This window comes from Lactuca virosa, chromosome 8, assembly GCF_052849685.1.
Source record: "Lactuca virosa cultivar CGN04683 chromosome 8, Lactuca_virosa_CGN04683_v6, whole genome shotgun sequence".
NCBI classification, from domain to species: Eukaryota; Viridiplantae; Streptophyta; class Magnoliopsida; order Asterales; family Asteraceae; genus Lactuca; species Lactuca virosa.
Window position 1 is genome coordinate 233,014,698 of NC_136433.1, and position 5,337 is coordinate 233,020,034.

At 34.1% G+C, this 5,337-nt stretch overlaps 1 long non-coding RNA gene across 1 annotated transcript; it reads left to right on the top strand.

The window, feature by feature from the left end:
• The first annotated feature begins 204 nt into the window (after nucleotides 1–204).
• LOC145133398 (uncharacterized) lies at nucleotides 205–5,022 on the top strand. Its single transcript, XR_013718571.1, has 3 exons — nucleotides 205–781; nucleotides 4,661–4,880; nucleotides 4,944–5,022. It is a non-coding gene; the product is annotated as an uncharacterized LOC145133398 (long non-coding RNA).
• Nucleotides 5,023–5,337: the final 315 nt, after the last annotated feature.

Sequence of the window (5,337 nt, forward strand, 5' to 3'; positions counted from 1 at the left end):
AATCTCTCAAGCATTGATTGTTTATAAATCATGTATAAATACATGTATTAAAATAGTTTTTTTATATGTTTTTAATTAGTTTGGTATGATTTTTAATATTATTTTTAATTAATTTTGTATGATTTTAGTTAAGTGGGTGGAAGTTTGAGGAGAAAGGCTACAAGTGGGTTGACCCATATGAGTTGCCTTGGAGCCAAAATTCGTTTAGACTTTACGTTAAACCGAACCAACCGGAAGGGAATCGCAGGCCGTGATCGGTGCCCTCCCTCATTGCCACCACCTATCGGAAGATTCCACGTTCTTCCCCCTCCTCGAACACGACAACTCCGATGACGATAACTCCTCGAAGTAGTTGATTACCAATATCAAGACGTACAGTTCTGATTTTAGGGTTCGAACGACATCTTTACAGGAGTTTATGTTAGGAAAGATGGAAACTTGTCACTTGTCAGTATAACCCCCCGATTACTACTTCTATGGTTGCGCTGACATCAGGGCTTCCAAGATAGTTGTGATTTTGAATGATGCAGAAGATAATGTTGAATATAAATCGTAGTTTTCTACTCAATATGCTGCCAGAACCTCTGGTTTATTTGATTAAGCAGAGAAATTTGATGTGATTTATACGTTTGTGTGTGAAGAAGCTGACATGATCAGAGTCAATTAAACCTGTTCTGCAGTTTTACTATTGTTGTTGTCTTGCTCAATCTCCCTGAATTGCTTCTCAAATGTTTCTCTTAACCAAAGAAGTGGAGCCTGTACACCTTGACGCTCTTTACAGGTAAGCAATTTGGTGGCTCTACTATTGAATGATGATTAAGGTTTAATGATATTAGGCTTCTCTATATTTTACGTATAGATGCCTTTGGTGTTACTTTCGTTTATATAATATATATGTATTGAGGTGATTAATCGATTACCTCATGATTGCATCTGGTTTTAATTTCCCTATACTTTACTTCTGGAGTGTCGATGATTTGTTTGGAAATGGCATAGAAAATCAATAGATTGATTCACGAAGAAGCAACCTTTTGTACCATTGACACAATCACAATCACAGTCAACCAAAATGCATCTCAAATATTAAAAAAAAAAAAGTTATATAGTCAGGTAGCAGACATTATTTGCCATTATTTGATATAGTAAGATAACATATATAGATGTATTTAAGTCTTAGGAAGCTAAAGATAAGTATTACTAGGATAGACAAATCATGATGAGGACCTTTACCTTACGACTTCTTCAAATGTTGAAAAGCTTCCTCAAAGATACAAACCATGAGGCGCACCACTTGGGTTCTCATCACCTCATAGACATGTGGAGCCGAGTTAAAACCCGATCCACCAATCACTTCTTGAGCAAGTAAATGAAGTTGCTCAGGATTAGGATACTTGGATTCGTCAATTGAAGGATCTGATTGAAATGCCCTTAATGTCCTTTCAACAAGTTCAACCAACACTTCATTAGGAATCCCAGGTCCAGATCTTGAAGGCCCAGCACCACCACTACCACTACCACCACCACTGCCACTGCCACCATCGCTGTTCTTGTTGCTGCTTTTTGACCAAATCCTGAGTAACCCCTTAGGCTTCCTTCCACGCGATACAACTGAGTTAACTCGGGATTGACGGACAAGTTCAGCCAATGTTTCATTGTCGCTATTGTTTGACCGAGTCATTTGTGTTCGTTGATTCTGTTGAATATATGGTATAACTGAGTTAGCTCGGACTCGAGGGAGACCAATGATTCTGTTTTTCTTAATTGGTCCTTGAGCCTCAAGTAAAATGGAAATGTCTGAATCCCAATCAGGAGTTGACTCTTTGGATTCTAATATCTTTCGCATGCGCTCCTGTTCAACAACAAAACAAACCAAGTATTTATATTACATTTTTACTTATATATATACTAAAACTTTTTGAAACACCTAAAGTTACATACTAGCAAAATAACTTCTAGATCAAACAGTGATTAATTACACTTACCCCAATCAACCGTGCCTCCTCAGATGCCCATTCATTAGTCTCTTTTATTTTATGCGATCCTTCCCAAACCTCTACGGTTGTAGGAGGCTCATTGCACTCCTGAAGCAGATCCTATAAACAAAACAACATAGAATGTACTTAACTCTTTATTTAAATTTGAATTTTAAGTATTATATTTATATAATGTATAGAATATATATTACTAGTATAAACTTATTGAAGGACTTTGCCCCAGTTGTATGAACCACTTGAAGCTTTTCCCTATTTTGTTTGTTGATGATAGACTTCCTTTTAAAAGACCTCTTGCGCCAATGATTACAGAAAGAATCCCACACGTGTATGTCAAAGTATGTAGGACACTGTTCCAAAAGTGATGTCCCCTCTCTTTTAGCCCTTTCTTGTGCCCTAATTCTTTCCTCGTATAAGGCTTGAGTCATTGTACGTGCCACATGTTGTCTCACAACTGCATCACCTTCAGCATTGGATACACCACGAGGATAGCAATAGTACCTCTACCAATTTCCAAAACACCAACAATTAAAAAAAAAAAAAAAAAAAAAAAACATTATGTAATATTAATTAATGATGAACATAAATTACAAAAGGAGAATGTATATATATGTATTTACTCGAAACTCTGAAATAATAGTAGGCCAAAATCTTTTTGGCGCTCTATAAAATGTGAACACTCCTTTGGGCCAATGAGCTCGGAGTATAGCCAACAAGGTCTTTGTAGCAATAGTGTCAAGAATACTGTATTTACAAGTAAATAAAGTTAAAATCATGGAATACATATATATATATATATATATATATATATATATATATATATATATATATATATATATATATATATATATATATATAAGTGTGTAAGTAAGTTGAAATAGTAAAATATTTTACTCACTGTGTGCTGCTAATGCTTATAGGTCGAGGAGTGATAGGAATATTAGGGTAATCTCCAGTAGAATGACTTCGTACCCTTGGAGCTACATTACAATTATATATATATATATATATATATATATATATATATATATATATATATATATATATATATATATATATGTTATAGATAAAAGATACAAAGTATAAACTGTATAATGTGTGTGAGTTGAATAAACATACCTGGTAGGCCCTGATTGTTATTGTTATTTTGGCCATGTCTTTGTTCTTGACGTTTTCGAGCCATATCCACTGCTTCAGTTTGTATGCAAATATATGAAATGTAGTTATATTCAAAGTTTATGCCACTATATATGCCCAATGTAATTCTAATAATTATCGAAGAGAGTATCATAATTTGTGACCCCCATAGAGTTAATATTCACCATATACAAGTAAAGGGGAAGCACAAGTACTTATAAATGTGTTATTGTATTAAGATAATAAACCACCTTATGTTCATTTCTTAGCAAGATATAACAAAATAAACTTTTAAATCCTAAATTGAATACTTAATTTACTATATAGCTTGTATTGTTAGTATCCTCTTCTTGCTTTATTGCTAATATTTGTTTCTTGCTTTATTATTAATATCTGATGTCACTATATGTCTATTTATGGAGTATTCACATTCTTATCCGTGCTCTTCTTTGCTTTCTATGTTGTTGCTTGTATTTGTATTCTTTTTCTCTAGTCAAACACCACCGGTTATTTCTTCTTCGGTTGATGTTTCATGCAATCAATGTGGGCTTGTATTTCTAGCTTGTAAATAGACAAAGATTGAACCCCTTGATATAAGTACATTATATGTTTCAAACTTGTAAATCATTGATTCAACTCCAAATCATACATCCTCAATTTCATTTCAAGCTATGAAGCCCTAATTGGAAAGAGATCAAAGGTGTGTGGCACATTTAGGAAAAACTTAAAGTTATTATTGTTCAATCTAAGTAGGATTTCATTATCAAGCTAGTATATTAGTAATTAAAATCTAACATCATGTATCCCAATTCAATTTCAAATTGTAAACCCTAAATTTTTTATTGCCTTACATTACCCCTAACTTTGATCGCATCAATTCAAACTAGTACATTTAAAACCCTACGATTGTACTTTCCCGATTTCCTTCATACTAAAATTCCTAATAAAATCAAAAAATCGACACATACATTCAAACATTAGTAAATAAACAAAGATTTAGTCCATAAAAATAAGTGTTGAAGTAATATCTCTACCTCTAAACTGCTTCGGGGATAAACAATCAATGTGAACACAATCAAATTGATTTTCAAATTTTAGAAGATATTTTAGAAATGGTAACACAAACCTGAATTGGATTGAAGGGCATGCCAAAGGGGCAAGATTGACGAAATGGAGCTTCGACGGAAAATCGTCGGAGCTCACACGGGTTTTTTTTTTGCTTCTGACAATGACGGAGTTACTAAGGTTGGAGCCTTTATATTGTTCATAACGGTATTTATGGCGGAAGCGGTCCCTCTGTTTGTATATGAGAGTGGGCCCTCTTTATATCTTTTATGTATATCACTTTTTTTCGGTCTTTATCTATTTTAAAAACAAGTTGCAAAAAAGAAATAAAAAGAGTGGGTTGAAGGCACCAATGTCGGCCCACTAAATTATGTTGGTAGGATAATAATTATCTTCGTGACTATTTCCTGTATTATCTGTATATGTTTGTTGTCTCTGTGACTCTTACTGTTATGATTATATGCTAGTTTTAGGGGCGAAATAGACCCGATATCGGTTGAAAGATATCGAAGGGGGTGAAATAGACCCAAGGGTGGAATAGACCTGGTACATCCTTGTGCTGACACATGAGTTGAAATAGACTCGGAGGTGAAATAGACCCCGTACATCCTTGTGCTGACACATGAGTTGAAATAGACTCGGGGGTGAAATAGACACAGTACAGCCTCGAGATGACATATATGTATGGTATGTGGTATTTTGGGGAAGCTCACTAAGCTTTGTGCTTATAGTTTTCAGTTTATGTTTCAGGTACTTCCAGCTCGAAAGGGAAAGGCCCAGATTGATCGCACCGCATTCGCCCATGTTTTCCGCATTATATGATTTTGGGATTTGTACTATGATATTATTTCATTATATTCACTTTCGGTTAATTTTTATGGGTTTTTAGCATAACAAACAATCCATATGTATGCATGCAACCCTAAAATGTTTGGATCTATGTTTTATCGATTAAACATACAAGTATTGAACACAAAACAAGAACCCTAGGAGGCATCTATAATCTTCGAAATTAACAAAAACTAGGGTTATAATACATAACTCAATTGTTATATTGTAATAACAATGAATTCCTTGAAGATCTTGGACTTGAGAGCAAGTGTCACAATTGTTATATTGTAATAACAATGAATTCCTTGAAGAT